At 46.6% G+C, this 24,030-nt stretch overlaps 1 protein-coding gene and 1 long non-coding RNA gene across 5 annotated transcripts in view; one reads left to right on the top strand and one right to left on the bottom strand.

The window, feature by feature from the left end:
- The window catches only part of HAL (histidine ammonia-lyase), a 269,994-nt gene extending 267,828 nt beyond the window's left edge, over window positions 1-2,166 (bottom strand). The window contains exon 1 of the mRNA XM_085653369.1: window positions 2,041-2,166. The gene's annotated coding sequence lies outside the window, so the exon portion shown is untranslated. The remainder of the gene's footprint in view (window positions 1-2,040) is intronic.
- LOC146855537 (uncharacterized) overlaps window positions 1-24,030 on the top strand; it is a 174,939-nt gene that overhangs the window by 108,358 nt on the left and 42,551 nt on the right. The window lies entirely within an intron of this gene.

Genomic DNA, 24,030 nt, shown 5'->3' with positions numbered 1-24,030 from the left:
TGCAACAGGGCAGAAGAATTAGTACTAACTCTAATGGGGAAGAATACACTTCCTTCTCAGCAACCACGTTCCCCCTAGAACCTTCTTGACCACACAAGTGAATAAGGGACTGCAGTCATATCCAAGAATGAACAAAGCGGTGGAGTGGCTGCAAGTACCAAGCTGAATGCATACAGGTGTACCCCAGATAGAGTGGGGCTCATGTATGCCGGACAAGCAAAGAAAACATGAGGAACTGTTTCCTTCAGATGGTGGCGCCCAGGGCAGGCAGAAGATGACGGGCAGACCATCTGAATGTAAATCTCCCCTAATGGCAATACTCCCATTCTGAACTGTAAATAAAGTTTCCTGTCCATAGGCGCTGTAATTAAGTCCTAGAAAGTTTCAAGGACCCAGGACTGCTTACAATCAAGGAATTCTTGTGATGTAGTTGTACTGCATGTTTCCGAGTGTCTGTGGTCATCACATTAAGCCAGTCCTTCTACTTTAAGACAACTTTGGAAGGAAAATGGCCAGTAGCGGGAGCTTCCCAGAGAAAGATATACATGAGAGAAAGAGGAGTTTCGAGAGTTCGTGCCTGAATTCTGGGACTTGTAGTCTTGAATTTATAATGTGATAAAAGCCTTAAAGTACCAATACATCCTTGACTGAATAATGTACTTATGCACAGAATCTGGAAACTTTATAAATCTGAGATTACCAAATTTAGTGGCAGATTTATCATTCTTTCATGCAGCGCAACGCAGCAAGCCGCCTTGCAGCGCTGCACTGTATGAAAGGGCAGGAATGTGCTGTATTTACAATTATATGATGCATTCCTGTCCTTTCCAAGCACGGGTGCACTCAGACACCCTGTGTCATGTTCAAGGGTGCCTGCATTGTAGGCAGGATTGTTTTTGTGCAGGGCGGGAGACCTTCCTCCACAAAAACAATCCCAGAGGCATTTTCCTCTTTCTTTGCGGAATGGTGCACATGTAGAAACAGGGGGGAAAAAACAAGGAAAAATTAAGATATTTCTCCTTGATACGCCTCACCTGGGGAGGCGTACCAGTTGGACGCATTTCCAGGTCTACCACTAATAGTAAATCTGGGAATCCCGAAAAATCCACAGGTAGATGCCTGGGAACACCCACGCTGCACCCATGGAACGCCCCCCTGCTCCAGAGTAGCACAAGGCAGCGATTTGCGCTGCATACATCACTCTAGCTCTCAATGCGTTTCATTGAACATAAGTAGGTCTCAGTACAGTACAGGCTGGAGACCCCTACGCTAGATTTATCAAGACACGCAAGCCCACCTTGCTTGGCTTGAAAAATCTCACTTCGGTTTTGCATCACCCCAGCGCGATGCAAAACCTTGATAAATATCATATGAATATGATACACATGGGCCTTAGTGCTCCCCCGTGTACTGGTGTTGGAAGAATGAAAAGCCTTTCCAAATTCAAACTTGTGACTGCATGCAGCACACATCTCTGCGCTTAACTTGCTGGGCTATCAAACCGGCTGAATTTTCCCACCAACACTGTTACACAGCTGAAATCAGAAATTATGCAAAAACTGATTTTTTTTATTAAAAAGGTGCAGTGGGACGAAAAGCAAGAATGTGAAATATGTCCACATCCACACAAATCACAAAAACACCAGCGAATATTTTACAGCGAACTTTACAGAATATTTTTCTTAGCCTCAATATTGGAAAAAACCAACACATTTTCCGTTACTTTCAGATTCAAAAGTGAGCTTCATTTCTGGCAGTTGTTTGATTCATGAATTTACAACATCGCTTCCCACACGACCGAAAAAATAAAACGAGTAAATGAGGGAAAAAGAGTAATGGTAAAATGTGTTCAAGGACACAATTGGCCCAAAGCCGTGAGCAATCATTCGTGTTATCCAACATGCATCTGATCCCCATAAAAGGCTACCTCGCATTTCGCGCCAAACAAGAAACAATAACACATTAAAAGTAAAGACCCAAAGCGTCACTGGTTTCTAAAAAAAAACAAAAACCTCTTACATATACTTCTTATGTATTTACCTCATAGAAACAGAGCATTGAATTCTTACAAACACAAAACGCCTGCTTGAAGTTTCAGGCGCCACCATTTTGGTATCCGTATCTTAAAGAGCCAGCGCATCCTCGTGAAGGATCAATGACTGGGTCAGACAGCGGGTGAGCCGAAGTTTGAATACCTTATAAGGGTTTCTGCTTTCTTTTGCATGCTGGTAGTTGTAGTACCGAATTTAGCACGGGAACACCAGTACCAGATGGACTGGAATAAAACGACAAAAACAGGACTCGGTGAAATTATCTTGTGGAATAGGAAACCTTGAGAGCTCTGAAAGACCCTAAGTGTCCCTCGAGCTGTCTTCTTTGATGGTGTCTAAGTATATGTTGCCCATATATTGACTGTGTCAAGCAGACACAATGGTTCATTGATTCCAGTCCTGAGTTTTTATTTCAAAGACTAAGACATCCTGCCATGTAGCCAAACGTGTACAATTAGGGGCCAGCAGAATAGAAAGCAATGGAACTGGAAATATGGAACTGGAAGCTCACGCCATTAGGCACTCTACTGCTAGTAGCCAGCGTTTTTTAATGGAAAAAGGGAAACATCAAGCTCGAGAATGCACAGTGGTGTGAGCTAAAGGCCAGTAGTAGCTCATTATGAAACGACTGGATTTGGACTGTGTTAGGTATTTACTTAGAATTTCACATATGCACCGTTTAAGTGAAAAGTTGACGCTTTTAGTTCAATATTTGAATATTTCAAAACTAAGTGGACCTTGCATTTCTCGAGTTGCCAAGGAGCTCCACGTCATTAGCAAAAGTGTCCTATGGGTACCACGTGACTCCATATCACTGAAACAGCTAGTAACAAGCATTTGCAATGCAATAGGTCTCGCATTTATGAGAGTTGTAGCTATTGGCATTGTAAATGACAATGCCTTTTATTTATGTGTTTTTTTAAAACATAAATATAAGGCATTGTCATTTACAATGCCAGTAGCTTACACTCTCTCAAATGCAACACCTATTGCATTGCAAACGTGTTCGGCGCCTGTGCTGCCAAGATTTTTAAAAAGTGCCAGGAGAGAGCGTGTCCTGCCTGCAACAGCAGGAAGGACAAAGCTATTTGAGAAAATAGTGCTCAGAGGCTGTTATCAAAGCCTACCGAGTAACAACACATGTAACAGTGAGTGTCGCCATGGGAAGTTACAATTTGAGACAAGGCAGTAGTAAGCAGTGACTACTAAGCCTATTGACCAATGTACAGCCACAGTTTACAGTGGACAATGATACAAGCCAATGGAAAATATGGGCTGAGAGTGGGCGGAGCTTCAAGTGCCTACCTTAACCCTTTCCGTGCTCATGACGGAACCACTCCGTCATGAGCCACGGGTGCGCTGTGCTCATGACGGAGTGGTTCCGTCATGCTGCGGCCGTTGGCGGCCACTCCGCCCACGCGGCGCTAATTCCCCGCCTGTGCGGGCGATTAGCGCAGTGGGCGGAGACGTGACGGAACCACTCCGTCATGAGCACAGCTCACCCGTGACTCGTGACGGAGTGGTTCCGTCACGAGCACAGCGGACCCGCAACTGCCCCCAAACCCCCCCAGCACCTCGGCGGAATTCCTGCCGCGGCGAAGGGGTTAATAGAGCATGCTTCGCAGAGCAGCAATGCGCTGCCCAGGCTCTACCTAAAAAAGAAGGCGTGTTCAATTAAAAAATGCCGTGCATTCTGGGAGTTGGAGTTTTAACTAAATTCAGTTGAACTAATGGGATTAAAACTTGTGAAAATAATAATTTGTAAAAGAACATTCCTCAATTTTAAAATCTGTATTCTGGCCATTTAGAGTCTCTTTACTTTTTATTCAGTCTTTACGTAAGCGCACTTTGCATGATGGGAACTGCACTTTCTATTCTACTTTAGGATGGATGCACTGATGAGATCCAGCATGCAAAGGTATGTTGGCTAATAAGACAAGATTGGATAAAAGGAACTATTCAACAAATTTGTCTCTCCTTTTCTCTTTTTTGAATTTTGCTTAGATTCCAGATTTTAGCATATACCAAGAAATGTTGTGAATGGGTAAGGATGGCAAAGACTCAGAACGCCAGCACTTCTGTTGCCCAGCCTTCACATAGCTCTCAATATTCCTAGGTTCATGAATAAATTATTAATTAAATTAACCAAGTCAACAACTCTCAGATTGCATTTGGTTTTTCAATTGAAGCCCACGCCTGTAAATTGAAGTAATTTGGTTGTCAGTATTAAATAAAAACAAGTAGGAAGTAACCTAACTGCAAAGTGACCCCGATGTTACGTGTTACATGGTACACCTTCAACAGACCTGGTCTTTTAGCCAACAGTACTTGGCTTGATGACATTTAAAGGGCCTCCTATTTCTAAAGAGAAAAACAAACTTCAAGTCCCAGAATACAATGTGCTTCTTGCCAACAAGCTATTATTGGCTAAAGGCGTCACAGGCTCACTGGCCTTTAAAAAAAATATTTTAAAAAAGGGATTTTGTATTCAAAAGGTTTATAGATAGTAGGAGGTTGGACAAGTTTATTAAAAAGTGTCACCGTTTTTTAGCTATTTTAAACACACTGGAAATGTATTCTATTAAGTCCAATCTTCATACAGAAGCTACAATAAAGATTGTGTTTTACCTAACTAAGAACTGCTGAAATGTTTCCTAGCTTAGACCATCCAAACAGTCCACATTTTGATTCTTTTTATTGGATCCGCTGACAATAAAATGCAGTAAAGGTAAAATGCATTAGGTTTTGAAGTCACACAAATATCTTCTTTAGATGTCAGTTAAAGTTTTTTAATCGCTTTTTGCAAATGTAGCTAGCGTGTTAAAAAACTTTAAAGACAACAGATTTATTCCATCTAAAATGGAGCATTAAGATGAACACTTTCGGAATAATAAGAACACGTGCTGATAAAGATATCAATATCTTCAATGAGCAGAAATGAGGGTCTGACAAAGTTCGATTCAGAGACTTTGTGCGGGAAGATTCGGAGAGTGACAGAAGAGGCCAAACCGCCAATCACTTTTCCCACCAACATTTAATTGTAAAAGGTATTTATATAGCGCTTACTACCCTTGGCAAGGCAGTGAAGAGCTCTGCGGTGAGTGGTATGCTTTTGCGGAACCCAAGATCAGAGGTTAGTAGTAGTTTGATCTTCTCTTCTTAGTGCATTAGTTGTGCAAGGTTTGTGCTCTTGATTTATTGTATGTTTAGTAACATTTAGAGTAGGGAGAGAATGACCGAATGAATTTGAAAGGGGAAGCAGTACGTTGTTTTTAGGTCTCGCCTGGCTTTCGCGTAAGCGATCGCTCAGCGGGACTGGTGTAGGGGCTTCAGAAAATGCTCCCAAAGGCTTCCCAGGCGGATAGGGTGGCCGTTACGCGCACAACCACGCGCATTCCATTTGCCACCAGCTACTTCCTGCGCGTGCGCCGCCTCACGCATTCAGAGAGATTTAGTAAGGGGCACAGGACCTTAGGAATGCGGTTTATGGCCAGTGCATGTGAGGCATTCAAGCGCGAAGCTGGCATCTGGCATCGGACTTGAAAGCAGCAGACTGCTTTCGCCAGCGTGCGCTCGGCCTCACTTCCTGCATCCCCTCTTACAACAATTACACTGCACGCCGCACACTGCTACACGCCACACACTGCTGCACGCCACACACTGCTGCACGCCACACACTGCTGCATGCCGCTGCACGCCACACACTGCTGCACGCCACACACTGCTGCACGCCACACACTGCTGCATGCCACACACTGCTGCACGCCGCACACTGCTGCACGCCTCACACTGCTGCACGCCACACATTGCTGCACGCCGCACACTGCTGCACGCCGCACACTGCTACACGAAACACTGCTGCATGTCACACACTGCTGCACGCCACATACTGCTGCATGCCACACACTGCTGCACGCCACACAATGCTACACGAAACACTGCTGCATGGCACACACTGCTGCACGGCACACACTGCTGCATGCCGCACACTGCTGCACGCCACACACTGTTGCACACTGCTGCATTACTCACTGCTGCATGCTGCACGACACTGCTGCACGCTGCACACTGCTGCACGCCGCACACTGCTGCACGCCGCTGCACGCCACACAGTGCTGCATGCCTCACACTGCTACACAAAACACTTCTGCACGCTACACACTGCTGCACGCCGCACACTGCTGCACGCCACACACTGCTGCACGCCACACACTGCTGCATGCCGCACACTGCTGCACGCCTCACACTGCTGCACGCCTCACACTGCTGCACGCCGCACACTGCTGCACGAAACACTGCTGCATGCCTCACACTGCTGCATGCCTCACACTGCTGCACGCCACACACTGCTGCATGCCGCACACTGCTGCACGCCGCACACTGCTACACGCCACACACTGCTGCACGCCACACACTGCTGCACGCCACACACTGCTGCATGCTGCTGCACGCCACACACTGCTGCACGCCACACACTGCTGCATGCCACACACTGCTGCACACCGCACACTGCTGCACGCCGCACACTGCTACACGAAACACTGCTGCACGCCACACACTGCTGCACGCCACACACTGCTGCACGCCGTACACTGCTGCACGCCGCACACTGCTACACGAAACACTGCTGCACGCCACACACTGCTGCACGCCACACACTGCTGCACGCCACACACTGCTGCGCGCCGCACAATGCTACATGAAACACTGCTGCACACCACACACTGCTGCACGGCACACACTGCTGCACGCAACACACTGCTGCACGCCACACACTTCTGCACGCCACACACTGCTGCACGCCGCACAATGCTACACGAAACACTGCTGCACGCCACACACTGCTGCACGGCACATACTGCTGCACGCCGCACACTGCTGCATGCCACACACTGCTGCACACTGCTGCATTACTCACTGCTGCATGCTGCACGACACTGCTGCACGCCACACACTGCTGCATGCCGCAAAATGCTACACAAAACACTGCTGCACGCCACACACTGCTGCACACTGCTGCATGCCGCACACTGCTGCACGCCACACACTGCTGCACGCCACACAATGCTACACGAAAAACTGCTGCATGCACACACTGCTGCACTGCACACACTGCTGCATGCCACACACTGCTGCACGCCACACACTGCTGCACGCCACACACTGCTGCATGAAACTGCTGCATGGCATGCACTGCTGCACGGCACACACTGCTGCACGGCACACACTGCTGCACACCGCACACTGCTGCACACTGCTGCATTACTCACTGCTGCATGCTGCACGACACTGCTGCATGAGGCACACTGCTGCACGCAGCACACTGCTGCATGCCGCACACTGCTTCACGCCACACACTGCTGCACGCTGCACACTGCTGCACGCCACACACTGCTGCACACTGCTGCATTACTCACTGCTGCATGCTGCACGACACTGCTGCACGCAACACACTGCTGCACGCCGCACACTGCTGCACGCCGCTGCATGCCACACAATGCTGCACCCCACACACTGCTGCATGCCACTGCACGCCACACACTGCTGCTTGCCACACACTGCTGCACGCCACACACTGCTGCACGCAGCACACTGCTGCACCCCGCACACTGCTGCACACCGCACACTGCTGCACGCCGCACACTGCTGCACACCACACACTTATACACGAAACACTGCTGCACGCCACACAATGCTGCACGCCACACACTGCTGCACGCCACACACCGCACAATGCTACACGAAACACTGCTGCACGCCACACACTGCTGCACGGCACACACTGCTGCACGCCGCACACTGCTGCACGCCACATCACTGCTGCACACTGCTGCATTATTCACTGCTGCATGCTACACAACACTGCTGCACGCAGCACACTGCTACATGCAGCACACTGCTGCACGCCGCACACTGCTGCACGCCGCTGCACGCCACACAGTGCTGCATGCCTCACACTGCTACACGAAACACTGCTGCACGCCACACACTGCTGCACGCCGCACACTGCTGCACGCCGCACACTGCTGCACGCCGCACACTGCTGCACGCCTCACACTGCTGTACGCCGCACACTGCTGCACGCCACACACTGCTTTTATGCGAGTTTATGCTACTGACATTGTAAATGAAAATGCCTTTTATTTGTTTTAAAACCAAAACATAAATAAAAGGCATTGTAATTTTACAATGCCAATAGCTCAAACTCTTAGAAATGCGAGACCTATTGCATTGCAAATGCTTGTTGTACGTAGTGGTCATGTGGGCCTTTTAGTTGGGTGACAGTGCTAAACAAGCATTTGCAATGCAATAGGTCTCACATTTACACGAGTTTAAGCTATTGGCATTGTAAATGACAATGCCTTTTATTTATTTTTTTAAAACGACAGCAAAAATGAAAGGCATTGTTATTTGCAATGTCAATAGCTGAAACTCGCGTAAATGCGAGACCTATTGCATTGCATATTCTTTTTTTTTTTTTTGCAGTGACCGGGCCTTTTTTAGTTCCCAATCCGACTCTGGCTGTTCTGTGACTCGGTTGTTCAGGACACTGTGCTGGGGTAAATCAGACTCCATTTTGCTTTGCAAACAATGATTAAACATGAGACCTAGACTGCAGCTGCATGCTTTCCAAACCTCCGGACTCTGCCTTGATGTTCCTTAACTGGAGGGATGCTGCCTCCTGCTGAGAGAGGATCATGCGTTTGGGGCCAGTGAATTACAAGCATGCACTGCATGAGTTTGCAAACAACATTATTGACGGTGGTACAGGAGGATGCCTGCCAGGACTGCCCTCGGTACGAATGAAAGGGCATTATATCTTTTGCTGAGACGCTGACTCTGTATCAAATGCGCCTTAATTGTACATAAAGAGCATAAGTTTCACAAAAATAATGTTGCTGTTTCAACACGGTATAGTTGCCGAAAATCAGCCAAGCTTTCGACCGTTTAGTTAGCGTGGCTTAGTCTTCATGGAGAGGGATGTTCTTGACTGGTAAGTTTACTATTTTTAAAAGCGGACTGAGAGAAGGAACCGCCCTAGAGCTCCTGTAAATGGAGTCTATTTATGGTTTCCTCCATATCTTTGCTGTGTTTAAGGGGTTCTTCCATAAAACTTCACTTAGGGTTCCCCTGCGAGCCAATTTCAATCTATGGCTGGTCTTCTCGTAAGCCCCACCCACATCTTGAAAATATTTGTTTTGGGATTCCAAACTCTAGGCGTATCTGTACAGGTGATACGTATTTTGGAAGATAGAATACATATTTATAAGTAATTACAACGGATCGTTCAGTGATCATTGTGTCTCCAAGCCTACGCCAGATTTGGTAGTAGCTTCGCAGATATCACCCTCAAAATCGGTAATATACTAGGGCCTCTTAAGAGAGCGCTAAAGGCTGACATTCGTGCCGCCCTTTCCTTGTGACTAGCTATTTTTGTTCCGCAAATGCGCCTTTTGCATCTATCATGATGACTCTGAGGTATTATATTTTGCAAAGTTCTCTAAGGGCTGATCCTTTCAGTACCATTTGTATTGTGCCGATTTTTTCCTTATCGATCATGTTTTTTGTTTTTACGCATCATGTCTCAGCATCCTAAGGTACTAGGTTAATTAGCCTCTGTAAGCCAATCTTGGTTTCGCTGACTAGTGCCACCTCGACCGCAGAGTAAGTAGATCGGATGCTTAAGTCGGTTCCTGTGTCTGAAACACGGGTTATGTATAGTACATTAAAGTAAGTACAAGTATCGACACTGATCTGTAGATAGCAGACTTGTGCTTTGCATTCATTCTCCTGCGAGAAAATATATTTGTGCTGCAAAATATGTGGCTTCGTACACCATAAAAGCTTACAGGATTGAGGTCTAATGCACTACCAGTGGATTCACTATGTAGAGTAACGTGGATTGTGTGTTTTGTATTTATATCGTTTTATTGTAATCACACAGTTCAAGTATGCATTTCAGCGATATGTTTCTGTGTAAGTACATAACTTTCTGAAGAGGACTACCGTGGTGTGTTAAACATAATGGTAAAGGTCGCTCTGACTTTGTTCCATCATATGCAGTGCACCTTTGGTCTGAGGACGAGTGGTATATATATAATACTTAATGTCGGTATTTTTAATCTTGTTGATTTTGTGCACTATTTAAAAAAAAAAAAAAAAAATTACGCTGTGTAAGCGTAACAAGACTGAAGTTAGGTGGTGCTGCTTCCGGAATGAACGGAACTTACGTATCGGATGGCAAGCCAATAATAGGCCTGCTAACAAAAAAAATGCCAAAGTTAACTAATGGCAAGTGGCGAGAAATTACCCAACAATAGGTGGAGTTTCACCACGCATATAGATCACTAGATGTCTTGGAGAGACTGCGCATGCGCGCTGCCCAGGCAAGACCTAAAAAGGAGGGGAAAGATTGAGAAGAATGTTTGGTGAATCATAGTAGTCAGAAAGGTTTAGGATGAGTCAGATAGGAGCGATGGGTCAAAATCAGAAAGGAGGACATTTTTTCTTCTATTTGTTTTTAATATAAAAAAACTGAAATGAACTCACATATGAACATGACACTTGCAGGGCCGAAGTGGCCGTAGCAGTCACCGGGCATTTCACCGGTGAACCGCTAAGGTAGGGGATGGTTTTGGGGTCCCTGGGAGCCGCTTTTGTTACCGGGGGCCGGCCGAGCAGTTTGCCAGGGCCGGTTTCAGTTCCCAGTCCAGCAATGGGTGCTTGGTAAGGTTGTAGTGGCTTGAGAAAACCCATATATAGAAAACCCATATATATATATATATAAATACCCATATATGCACAGAAGCAGTAATATTTACATTGTCTGATGTGCAATTTATCTTTTGGTGAAGTATACAAATGTTTTTTTGATCACATTTCTTAAAGTTTTAGGAGCAGGCATAAACTCTTCTATTTATGTAACTATATCTACATAGAAGTTGCAATTATGTCATTGTCTGACACATGTATCTGATGTACACATGTATCTTGTGGTGTAAACTAAATGTTTCTCCTTATATGAATGTATCTGCTTATAACAGAAGGGATAGTTCAATGTACAATGACACATGTATAGCAACAAAGTCATCTCTATGCCGTGAGAAGCAAAATTGGTTATGTCTGAGTATAATGTTGTGTTGTGAGTATGGTTGTCATGTGGTGAAGAGCCAGTTCTTGAGTAATCTTCCGAAGCTAAAATGATTATCAGCTTATCTTCTGTGTGTGGGTAGTGAATTCCATAGTGTGGCTGCTTGAACCGAGAAAGATGTTCCACCATGTTTTTTTTCTTGTACGTAGGAACATTGAGGCGGGGAGCCTTTCATCAGCATAGGCACTTTTGTTGAATCTTTCGGTTGATTTTCTTCCTGATAAAAAGTAGTCTTTTACCATTTATTGTTTTTGTGTGATACAGAGCAGTTTGAAGGTGGATCTTCTGGTAAATGGTAGCAGTGCAAAACCATAAAATGCAGGGGAGCTATAACGTCACATCACGTCACGTCAGTACACTTCCTGATTTTGGTGCTGGAGCATCTTTGGGACACTGGCTTTCACATGCAAGATGTTCTAAGTGGAAAGCATTGCCTAATCGAAGTTGAGACGCCCCAATTGACCTCATTCGGCCAGTCAAGCTATGTGATTAGGATTTTGTCCTCTATCTGGTAATTATTCTCTAATTCACAGGCAATGTTGCTGTTCAATTAACAGGCACCATTGTCCTGCACTGATTTCAGGAATTGAGTTGTTTATTTCCATCCTCCATTTCGGTGAAGACTTGTATAAGCAGTGGTCTGCAGGACATTTATTGTTTATGTGACCTTCTTTCAGGCCCAGGTTCTCTTGTACTCCTTGTCCTGAGGAGGAGTCAAACAAGATATATTGATATTTAATTTATACAGTCATAAGGAGAAAGCAAAGGGACAGGTGTCCCAGAACTCCCTTAATATTGGGACTAACTCCGGGTAGAGTGGAAATTGGACTCATACACAACCACCTTTTTGTATCTAATAATAAGAAAGCAAGCACGTACAAATGGACTATGAGGTCTCCCATCATTAGTGGGCACTTGGAATGTGTTGAATGTTTGAGTCTTGTTCATGCCTTATGCAATTTTAGTTCTTTATTTTTTTTACCTTTGCAGAGAGATCTACAAAACATTATGGGATGTGTACAGATGCATAGATAGACTCCTGAAAATTGTGATAAAGTAATACATGGTTAAGTCATAAACCCAGGGCAAATTAATTATTTAATTGTGGTGTGAATGTTTCTGATATAAATTGAACCCTATGATATCCCATTTTTCTATTTATAGTATTCTCTGCAGAGGGTTTCAAGGGGTTAGATGGGAAAACTCCTGTCATTCTCGCATATGTTTATTGATGTGAAAAGGAAAGAAAGACAGGGTGGCACAGCTGCCCATGCAATGTGTGGTCTTTCTTCCCAACAGAGAAAACCTGAGCCAAATACCTCTATCCCAACCAAATACCAACCTTCCTACAAAGCTTTGCAAATAATACACAATTACCTTCAGGACCTATGGCAACCTGGTCTCACCCTCCAACTCACACCTTTTATCACACCCTCTAGGAGAGACCAGTTTTTTTCTGAGTGGAGGATCTCAAGGTCCTCCCGGGGGTGTACAATTGAAACATGGTTTTCAACTGCGACGAGCCCTTACTGTGCAAGGCCTTATTAACCAAACTCAGGACCTTGAAGGAAATGTGCTTCCTAATGGGGAGCTAGAGCAAGGCACAAATTCCCTCCCTGGCTGATTGGTGCTTCGGGATGTTATGGATCAGCCTAGCCTATGCGTTCTTTACCACCTGAAGCTTGTCCAGGGACGCCGCTTTGATGCTGAGGTACAGAGCATTGCAGTAGTCTAGCTGGGAGGTGACTAGTGCAATGATAGTGGACCATTGCAATTCAGGTGGAAGATACAGCAGCACCTTTCTAAGGGTTCTTAAAATATAGAAGCAAGTGCTGACAGTTTGGCTGACCTGAGCATCAAAAATCAGACTCTTGTCGAAAGTGACCCCCAGATTTTTCGCTGTCCTAACCGGGACAGGGAGGGGACCACAGTCTGCAGGACACCAGGCATTTGACCAGATGGAGTTCTGCGAGCCAAATACCAGTGCCTCGGTCTTGTCAGCATTAATCTATAGTGAGTTGCCCTTCATTCAACAGATAATGCTGGTCATGCACTGGTTCATTTTCTCTCGACCAGTTGCAAATCATTTGAGATGGAGACAATGATTTGCGTGTCATCCACATAGCAATCAATCAACCAATCAGGGACTTGTGAAGCGTACTACTCACTCGTGAGGGTCTCAAGGCACTGGGTGGAGGGAGGGTACGAGTAGTTTCGTCTCATCTTAAGAGCCAGGTCTTGCGTCACTTCCTGAATGCTTGCAGTGTGGGGGTTTATCTGATGCTGAGGGGAAGTTCGTTCCAGGTCTTAGCTGCAATGTATGTGAAGGCTCTTCCTCCCGTTCTCGCTCTGCAGATGTGTGGGATTTCGGCCAGGGCAAGGTCGGCAGACCAAAGGTTTCTCTTGGGTGCATAGAAGGAGATTCTTTCATTGAGGTATTGGGGTCCGAGGTTTTGGAGGCATGAGTGAGCAGCTTGAAGGTCACTCTCTTTTTGATGGGGAGCCAGTAGAGGTTTCGCAGCTGCTGGGTGATGTGGTCTTGTCTTGGGATGCCGAGGACGAGTATGGCTGCGGTATTCTGGATGGTCTGGAGGTTTTGGAGTAGAAATTTGTTTATTCCAGCATAGAGGGCATTCCCATAGTCCAGTCTGCAGGTTATAAGCGCATGGGTGATGGACTTTCTGATTTCGGGGGGGATCTATTTGAAGGTCTTGCGGAGAATGCGGAGGGTATTGAAGTACGTGGAAGAAAGGGCGTTGATCTGTCGGTTTATGGTGAGGGAGGAGTCGAGTATGATGCCGAGGTTGCCGGAATGATCTAAGTGTGTTTGAGGGTTTCCGAGGGCGGTGGCCACCAGGTGTTGTCCCATGCGGAGGGGGTGGATCCAAGAACAAGGACTTCCGTTTTCTACAAGTTGAGCTTCCGGCAGCTGCTGCTCATCCAGGATGCAACGTCTTTCATTCCTTCCGTTAAGCTGTGTTTGGTGATGTTGGGTTTCTTGGTGAGGGAGAGGATGAGCTGGGTGTCGTTGACATAGGATACTATGCTGAGTCTGTGCTTTCTGACGATGGTAGCGAGGGGGTCCTTGTAGATGTTGAAGAGCGTGGGGCTGAACGAGGATCCTTGGGGTACTCCACAGCTGATCTCTGTTGGCTTGGACAGGAAGGGAGGGAGTCTGATTCTTTGGGTTTGGCCGGTGAGGAAGGAGCGGATCCAGTCTAGGGCAGTTCCCTGTATGCAGGCATTGTGGAGTCTGGGGGTTAGTGTGCAGTGGGAGATGGTATCGAAGGCTGCTGAGAGGTCTAGCCGGATGAGGGCCGCCGTGTAGCCCTGGTCCAGGATAGTACGGATGTCATCTACTGTGGTTACTGTGGAATCCGGATTGAGAGGTGTTGAGGATTGAGTTGGATTCTATGAAGTTCGTGAGCTAGTTGTTGACGATCTTCTCTGTGACTTTGGCTGCGAAGGGGAGGAGAGAGATGGGTCTTTAGTTCTTGAGGTCCGTAGGGTCTGCGGAGGGCTTCTTGAGCAGGGGTCGGTGGGGGCTCCTGAGTGTATGCTCCTCATGGTCTTAGCGGTGTCTTCTGTGGTGACAGGGGTCCAGACAGTGATGGTAGGCTGGGTGGCGTTGCCAGTGGTAGGTGAAGTGTTGGTGCCTTGGTTCTGTTCGTTGACGTTGTCGTAAAGAGTCTTGATCCTGTGATGGAAGTATGAGCCGAGTTTGTTACAGAGGTTTCGCTGGGGGGTTTGATGCATTCTTGTATGATGTTGAAGAGTTCCTTAGATTTGCGAACGTTAGAGAGCATTCTGTCTTGGACGAAGTTTCTTTTCGTGGATCTGATGAGTTGGTGGTGTTCTGTCATGGCGGTTCTGTAGGTGGTGCATGCTTCCAAGGTTTTGCTGTTCCTCCATGCTTTTTTTAGTCATTGGCACGTGCATCTGGATTCTCGGAAGTCGGTGGTGAACCATGTGGCTTTCGTTGGCTGCAGCTTTGGCATCGGTCGTGGTGGGTGGAGGAGCATGGTTGAGGGCGGAGTTGAGGAGCTCTTCATGGAGTTTGTTCCAGTTCCTGCATGGGGGCATGGGGTAGGCTTGTGTGTGGTGGGTTTTAAAAAGGAGAAATGGATGCAGTGGTGGTCCGTCCAGAGGGGTTGCGTGGTGTGGCTGAAGTAAATGTTGTTTCCTCCTGCAAAGATGCGTTCGAGGGTGTGTCCTGCCTTGTGGGTGGGAGTGGTGATGAGCTGTTTCAATCCGATGTTGGCACGGTTGTCCAGGAGGGTGGTGGGGTTGGGGTTGCTGAGGTTGTCGAGGTGAAAATTCAGGTCCCCGAGCAGTACGTAGTCCATGGAGGCGAGGACGTGGGGCGCAATGTGGTGTGTGATGGTTGTGGTGAACGTGGTGAACGGTCCAGGAGGTCTGTAGGCGAGGGTGTCATGTAGAGTCATCCTGGGGTTGATCTGGATCTGGAAATGGAGGTGCTCCTTGGGGGCCGAGGAGTCGTTCGTGGTGGCTGTAGTGAGTCAGAGGGAGTTTTTATGTGCGATGGCGAGTCCACCTCCAGGGTGGTTGGGGCGGTACTTCCTCTGGATCTTGTATTCCTCTGGGATGGGGGTTGCAATGTCAGGTGCAGAGCTGGCATTGGTCCAGGTGTCTGTGAGGAAGGCAACATTGGGCGATAAGTTGTCGAGGAGGTCCCAGATCTCTACTGCGTGTCTGTGTAGGGAGCGTACAATGAAGAGGAGGGAGCTCAAGGGTTTGGGCTCGCTGGCATCTGGTGGGTTGGAGGTAGCGGTGGGCGTCCAGAGGTGGATGAAGGTGCAGTCAGCAGGAGAACTGGCCATGGGTGGTGTTTGGCGTTGATAGCTGGCAGTTGTTGTTTCTTCCTGGGTTGAGTGCCTGCAGAGTAGGTGAGTCGTAGTGGTGGGTAGTCAGTGGACCAGGATCCCTGGCACTAGTCATGGTCGGGCACAGATGAGCTTGCATTTGGCATGCCAGCAGTGCGTCCGTACAGTGGCCACCATTTAAGTAGGGTTTGGGGGAGGGAGAGCAGCTGGGAGGCGGGAGAGGGAACACATGGGGGGGAGGAGCCGTGGGGGCAGCAGCGGCGGGAAGAGGGAGCAAAGGCAAAACAGGAAAATAGAAGAAATGGTACAAAATAGGCACAAAGAGACAAAAAAGCAACAAACAGACAAAAAGGCACAAAGAGATGAAAACAGAAGGCACAGATTGACAAAAAATGGAAAGACAGAAAAACAACAGAAAAACAGACCGTAGGCTGGCAGAGTGGACCAGAAGAATGGCAAGGCTCTCCCACTTGATCACCAGGGATGAGGCGCAGACAGGAGACTGCGGGTGGAGGAGGGCCTCAACACCTACCTGGAAGTAGAGAGGTGCAGGGGGCAGGGATGCAATGACGGAGCTGCATGAGGGGAGAGCAGTTTACCTGACCAGGATGCCAGAGGTCTTGCATAGGAAAGCACCTGGAACCCGAATGATCTCACCAACTCAGCCAAAGGGGCCACATAAAGGTTAAAGAGGGTGGGGCTCAAGGAAGAACCTCGGGGGACCCCACATTGAAGGCTAAAAGCCCTGCTCTGAAACCTCAGCAGCAGACAATGTTCATTCTCCCTGACATGAAAGAGTGGAGAAGCTGCAAAGCCTTACTCATGACTCCCACTTCCTGCAAACGCTGAACCATGCGCACCGGGTAGATGGTGCTGAATGCTGCCGATAGGTCAAGCATAAACAGCACCGCCGATCCACCCTGATCCACCTGCATGCCAATGTGGTCAGTGGCTGCAATAAAGGCAGACTCAGTGCTGTGACCGGCACAAAACCAGTTCTGCGAGTGGTCTAAGATCTCCTGGAATTCAATATATTTCATTAATTCGATGTTGCTTAACTTTTCAAAGATTTTAGCAGGGGCAAGGAGAAGGGAGATAGGTGGAAAATGTTAAACTCTAAGGGTCAACTCTGAACGATGGCTTCCTTCCAGGTGGTCGGATAGCTAACGCATGTTGTTAAACATCTTACACAGGAAGTTAGCTACAGGGTCCTTTGAGTAAGGAGGGCACACAAGGATCCAACTGTGCGCTGGATTTAAGGCCCAATAGGATTTATTTGGATTGCAGAGCCGTCATTTGTGGGAAGGATGTAAGGGCATTCTTCTCAGGGTCCTGGATGAGCTCCTCAACATCAGGTTCATCACCTTCCGTAGGACTGAGCTCCTAAGAGATCTTGAGGACCTTGTCCTGAATGTCGGTAGCTATTCTGTAACAGAAATCTTGGGAGGAGGTCAGCAGCTGTGTCCCTGGTGGCTCAGAGACTGCCTTGATGACTTTGAATAGCATGCTAGAGGAATTTTCTGCTGACAGGATCTTCTCGGCTAGGAAACAGGATTTGGCCTGGAAGATGGCATGTTTGTCTTTCCACAGACTTTTGCTTGATTTTTTCCCTTGCGCAGGGGTCCGTGCGCCATTTGCGTTCTTGTCTGCGGCACTCCCGCATAAGGTATATGAGCTCTTCTGAGATCCACGGGGCCGATCGTGTAGCTCTTCTAATGACATAGTTTTCAAAAGGGGCAACAGTGTCAAGGGCCTTATTGATCCAGTTGCGGAAACCCTCTGCCGTGGGAGGGTGCAAGATGTGCCTACCTTCACACGTCAAAGCCAAGGCGGCCTCCCATTTTTTGGCTGTGACCTTGTTCAGTGCCCTACAATGTATGTGCCTCGGTGAAGAGCCCTCCTTCACCATGATGGGGAGAGTGGGACAGACTTTGAACTCAATCAACCAATGGTCGACCCAACAAAGGGGCTGAACTGTCTTGATCACAAAATCGTTGTGGTTGGTTAAAATGCCGTCCAGGTAGTGACCGCCAGTGTGGGTTGGAGCTTGAACCAGTTGCTCAAATCCCAAAGATATCATGAGCTCTAGGATGCGCACTGAGCCACTGTCCTGTTTATTTTCTAAATTAAAATTAAAATCCCCTAGGATGGTGAAGTGAGTGGTGGTAACAAATGGTTCCAATGTTTTTCAGCATGTCTCTGTAAACCTGGCTCTTGGGCCTGGTGGGTGGTACACCTGAAGGCCTGAGAAGTTATAATTATATGATAGCCTGATCCTGAATGAGGCTACCTCCAGTAAAGAGCCAGGGTCACCGTCCACAGAGCTAAGGGTGCATTTAAGGGAGTCCCGAGTCTTCAAGGCCAGGCCGCCTCCTCTGCTGACTGGGCGGTCACATCTGAGAATGGTATAGCCAGGTGGGACAGTGTCTGTCAAGTCGTGACACGAATTGTCCCTAGCCCACATCTCGGTGACAAAGAGGAAGTCCAGATTGAGTGTTTGATTAATCAGGGCAATTTCAGTTTTATGTTTGGGCATGGAATGTGCAATGATTTTTGCCTTTTTCCTTTTGCCGAAACCAAACTCTGTGAAGCTGTACCTCAGAGCTAGGTCTGGCTAGTACACTTATACAAGGAGCTTATAAAAGAAAGTGTTTATTTACCCAGTTGTTGGCTATAAATAGCTCATAACCTCTGCTATTTTCCCGGTGGCCATCAAAATAGTACACAATTCTTGGTGTTTAGCTGGCCATAGGCTAAATTGTAGAGATGATGTACAAGTTGACTGGCAGCCGGATAAATAGTGTGAAGGAGGTCCTACTTTAGCCGGCCATTAAGAGAAATGGCTAATAAGCAATGGTAGGGTGTGGCCTTCTTGTAGTGGGGATGCAATATGTGTGAAGCATTTGAATGTAAGTGCATATACTAACAGGGACGATTTCTCTGTTAGGGCGCTGGGGCTCTACCCCTGCTCTAATGTGCATCCCAAAGTAAAAGTTTACAATTGGTCACCTTGCAGATTAAATATGTATTTTAAAAATAATTATTGTCATTGGCTGGCTTCACTCTCGCCGAGAGACAGCCAGGCAGCTAGGCACAGTATGGCAGCACAAACAAAAGTGTGCACGCATGGTGCTCGAAGAATGATGCCAATGACGCAAGGCTTACCATGTCACTGCCCTCGGTGCAATGTAAGTGGAGCTGGAAGGCACTCAGCTCCTCTGTACTGATATTGCGGGACCCCTGGGCGTTTCCACACAAAGCCCGCTCTGAGGCTCTATGTCACACCAATCTTCCTATGCAAATTCGACCCTATCTGAGTGATCCCAGGGTAGACACGCAATCCTGCATGACCGTGGCGGTGTGATGTGATCCTGCTGCCGAGTCCTATATCTTCTAAGGCCTGCCTTCATTCGTGGCCCGGCTACCATAGTTCCGGCTCCAGTTCTGGGATGGAAATGCAGTACTGCAGACAGTCATCTCAACATTGGTGCACCTTAATTGGCAAGGCAGCTTGCTCAGCATCAGCGATTGTGGTTTATTTTCAATCCGAGCACATAAAAGGAAACATCTTTCACCTTCAGCCAAAAACCAGGGAACTGCCAAATGATACAATTGGACTTCTGGTTCTGGTCTCCATTTTTCTTATCCAGCGCATTGCACAGATTCATTTTGAGGAGAAGGGAATATATGTTTGTTTGTTGCACGGTAATACAAGAGGTGGCACAGGGCTGTCATCTCCCCTATCACTTCAACAATTAATTTTTTGCTAGGGTTGCCTCTCATTGCTTACATTTAATTTCTCAACCAGTAACAAGTAAAATATAGCATTGTCTGAAACCTTGGATCTTACTCCCACAGAATTTGTCATAATTAGTATTTAGGAATTACAACTATGACACCTTGCTTTAAAAAGCTTTTTATACTGAAATAACTAGCAAAGTTAAAAACTATGAGCAGATGTGGTGCTGTAGAAGTGAAGCAGCACTAGGTTTGGCCATGTAATGTGGTGTAATTGCATTACTTGGTGTGACGTCTCTTTCCTGTCTCTTGCTACCCTTTTCACTACAATGTCTTCCCTGACTCTCTCCCAAGCTTTTTTTTTTATCCCAGTGTCTCCCCTCCATTGTTGTTTTCTTTTCCTTGTCTACAACTTTTATTCATTTTGACACATTTTCCAATCTACATATTGTTTCTCCTCTCCCTCCCATCGGTCCGCTCATCAAAGCACTTCAGTAACTTTATACTCTCTTTTACCTAGCTCTTCCCCTATTATTGCTATGGCATTCTACTCTCTTCTTTATCCATGTACTATTTTCCTTACTATATAGTCACTCCAATTTCTCACTTACCATCCTCTCTTCCTCTCTACAGTTGTCCCTTCCATGTCCCAGATTTCCACCCTCTATTTTCGGCCACTTTTCTCCTCTCCTTCACTTTTTCTTACCCTCCTCGACCCTCCCTAGTATCAATGTGTTATAATCTTGTTTTGTTGCGGGGATTCTGCTCATGCACAGAACTATGCACAAGAAACCAGGACCTCAGTGAATTGTGGTGTACCAAAAAACCCACCTCAGTACCCAGAACCCCTATCCGACTAGCATCAGTGTCTCATTCGTTCTCCGTACTACAGCAAAGCTACCAATGATTAGACAACCCACAACAAGTGACTTAGGGTACTCTGAGGAATAGTGGGAATCAAGAACACTCTTTCGTTTTTATCCTCATACAAGTCCACAACGTGAGTAATCAGAGACACGGAAATGCAGTATTTTCGCTAACATAAGCAGGCATGATTAGAAATAAAACAATCAGCATTGCTACAATTCCATAAAACACAAAGAGATGTTACAATGATAGTGGAAACAGGTTGTATAGCACCTTGTGTACCACCCTCCCCTGGCTAGGAGCTAGGTTTTATAATAATAGAAGGTCTCTAGGTTTGAACGGGGAACCCCGTACCTCCAAGATCAATTGAGGTGAATCACATCACAGGATCAGCAACGCTCTCTGTAAATGGAAAGGTTTTTCTCCGAGTGCCAGAATCATGCATGCAATGCAATATTAAAGGCACCCGAATTTCAGATATTTGCAGCTGTGTGCGCGTTGTGTCTAGAGTGTGGGCCTATCAACCTGAATCAACAGCATACATTGTTATTTGACCTTGAAGACTTCTGCACATGGTGTACAGACTGAGGTCACAGAGTAAGTCTAGGGATGTGAAAAACAGACCGTTCGCATGCGAAGAAAAGTAAGCAGTTTAACTTACAACAACAGATACCTGTAGTGTCGTGTGCAAAAGCGGCAAAGTGGCAAAATGGCGTTTAACTTCTAATATGCTTATGCTAACATAGCAATGTGCAAGCAGAACCCTGTCTTCACTACAGTTTCTGTTCTCTATGTCATTCATGTGCCCTATGTTCCACCTCTATACCCTATATGTGCCACTCTCCAGTGCCCTATTCCGTTTTACTCCTATACTATTGTCTAGATTGTCCTCCCTAGGGTTTTCCTACTCTTTGCTATGTTTGTTCCATATTACTCTCGCCACTCTACAGTATTTCACAGTGAGGTGATCACATCACTGGAGAAGTTCAAACTTGCTTGGCAAAACCAGCGATTGTGTAGTTTCACAAAAAAATATACTGAAAAATACACTGCCGCTTATTTTAAAAAAGATAACGTTTCCCTGATCGCTAAAGATGGGAGTGTGGGGTAGGGTACGGTGGGCCCACCACAGCCATTTTCTACTTGCATTTTGGAGTATGGATTGGCTCCACCACTTTGAAAGCTCCTTCAGGTCCTTGTCCACTGGGTCAATGAAGAACAGGGCTAAGGGCACATGTATCAGGGTGAGGTGGATCAGTGGGGCCAAGCGGTTGTGGAATAGGGACTTGACCCATTGGACAAGGACCAGAAGTAACAGAAATACCAGGGATAGAAGGAACAGAAGGCCAAGGGCAAAAGGTAAGAGGAAGACTAGGAGGGCCTGGGAGCTCTGACCAGGACCAGAGAAATGAGGACGACCAGGGCCAGGAGTAGCAGACCAAGGTAGACAGACCAAAGAGGACCAGTACCAGGAGACCAATGGAAAGAAGGACACAGAGACAGGAGATCCATGACCACAGAGATAAAATCAAGGAAGACCAATGGACCAGAAATGAATGCACAAGTACTAGGAAGATTATGACCAGAAAGGACCAGGGCTAACAGGACCTAGAGACTAGATTAGAATGACCAGGGGAAATCTAGGAAATCTAGGCCCAGTGCGTCGAGCATTAGAAGGTTCATGAGGATCAGACTCAGGGGGTGCTATACCAGGATGACCCACAACATGGGAACTAGGAAAAGCAGTGTCAGAGGAATGAGGAAGACCAGACCAGGAGACCATTACCAGGAGGACCATGACAGAGGGGACTGGGGTCAAATTGACCAGAGCAAGGTGGAACAGGCATACCAGGAGAGCAGAAAGACTAGTAGCACTAGGCTGGGGGAGGAGGGCTAGGCCACTGAGAGAGCGGGGGAAAGCAAGGCCAGTGGGAACAACACCAGAGGGCCTGATACACAAGGACCAGACAAAGGAGTACCATGACTAAGACCAGGACTACATGGATCAGGAGAACCAGGAGCAGGATGATTAGGAACAGGCAAACCAGGGGAATAGATAAACCGGGGGAGCAGAACCAGAAGCACTGTTGGATGAAAATTAGAGTGTGAGGGGTGAAAAGGTCTATGACCAGGAGCCTGAGAAACAGGACACATGGGATACAAAGGACAAGGTGTTTTTTTGTGTGTGCATATTCTATCAGGAATATAGTAGGATGTATTTGCCTCCTATTGTTAGGAGGCGGGACATTCAGACTTCTCTGGCCGCTTTGGAATATCTGCAAACATTGCATTGTTCCTTGAATTGTGTGAACACCTGCTCTTTCTTAAAATGTGCAATCAAAAGGAGGAATGAAATGCTGTTTTAGCTGGTTTTATGTCTGATTATTATTTAATGTGCCAATGGAAGCATTTTGGTGGTGGTTATTCATTTATTGTGGTTTATTGATGTTTTTAATCAGGGATCTTGGTCACAGAGATTAATATGAAGCATGCACTTGAATGTTGGAAAGGCTACTGATTGCATCCCCTTGGTGATGACATTTGTGCCCATTGTGGGAAACACCTTTTATTATACAATTTTTCCTGACTTGTGCCATTTGAGTTTCTCAACCCTTACGGCCATCCTTCACAGACCTCACTCATTTGGTGAGCAGAGGTCCCTCAGGATGGTGGAGGTATTGTCCTCTGCTCTTCTGAAGGCGTTAACCCCATCCTCGAAACTCTAAATCAAGCCCATAGCTTTTTTCTGTCTTGAGATTGGAATGATGCCTCTTAATTATACTGAGCTGGTCTCTTCATAAGGAGCCCTGTGAAACTGTTTCTATTTTGATAAACTCACCCCAAATATTAGATGGATCTATGTCACAGGGATGGAATATTTCCAGTTCTTCTTATTTTTGCTTTTACAAATCATTGTTTTCAGGTGTTTTAGTCTGATTTGTTTAATTGAGCGGAACAGAATTACTAATTCCAGAATGCACTGATTTGCTGCAGAAAAAGAGGTATTCTGATAACATGGAGCCATTTTGTAATCCTGTATCTGGCCCTGGTGCATTCCCTTAGCTTTGTGAGTTAGAGTGATTGCATAGCTTTCGAGGAGTATACAGCCTTAACTAGTCAGGCAGAGGTTCTAATCCTCTTTGTCATTACGCACCGCTTCATTATTATTAGTCACCTTTACAAATAAAGGAGTAGGAGCATTTGTGGAGAACAAGAAAAGCTCCTTAAAGGGCCTCCCATCTCTATTCCTTGGCCTATTGTTTAATGGAGTGAAATTCTGGGCCATGTCTGTCAAAACAACTTGGAAACGTTCAAACAATTGGGATCTAATGACCCATAAGTTAGTGCCTGCGTTTTAGCACAACAGGCCTCATGCGTC

Source organism: Triturus cristatus, chromosome 4_1 (genome assembly GCF_964204655.1).
Source record: "Triturus cristatus chromosome 4_1, aTriCri1.1, whole genome shotgun sequence".
In the NCBI taxonomy this organism is placed as follows: domain Eukaryota; kingdom Metazoa; phylum Chordata; class Amphibia; order Caudata; family Salamandridae; genus Triturus; species Triturus cristatus.
This window is presented reverse-complemented; position numbering and strand designations above follow the sequence as displayed.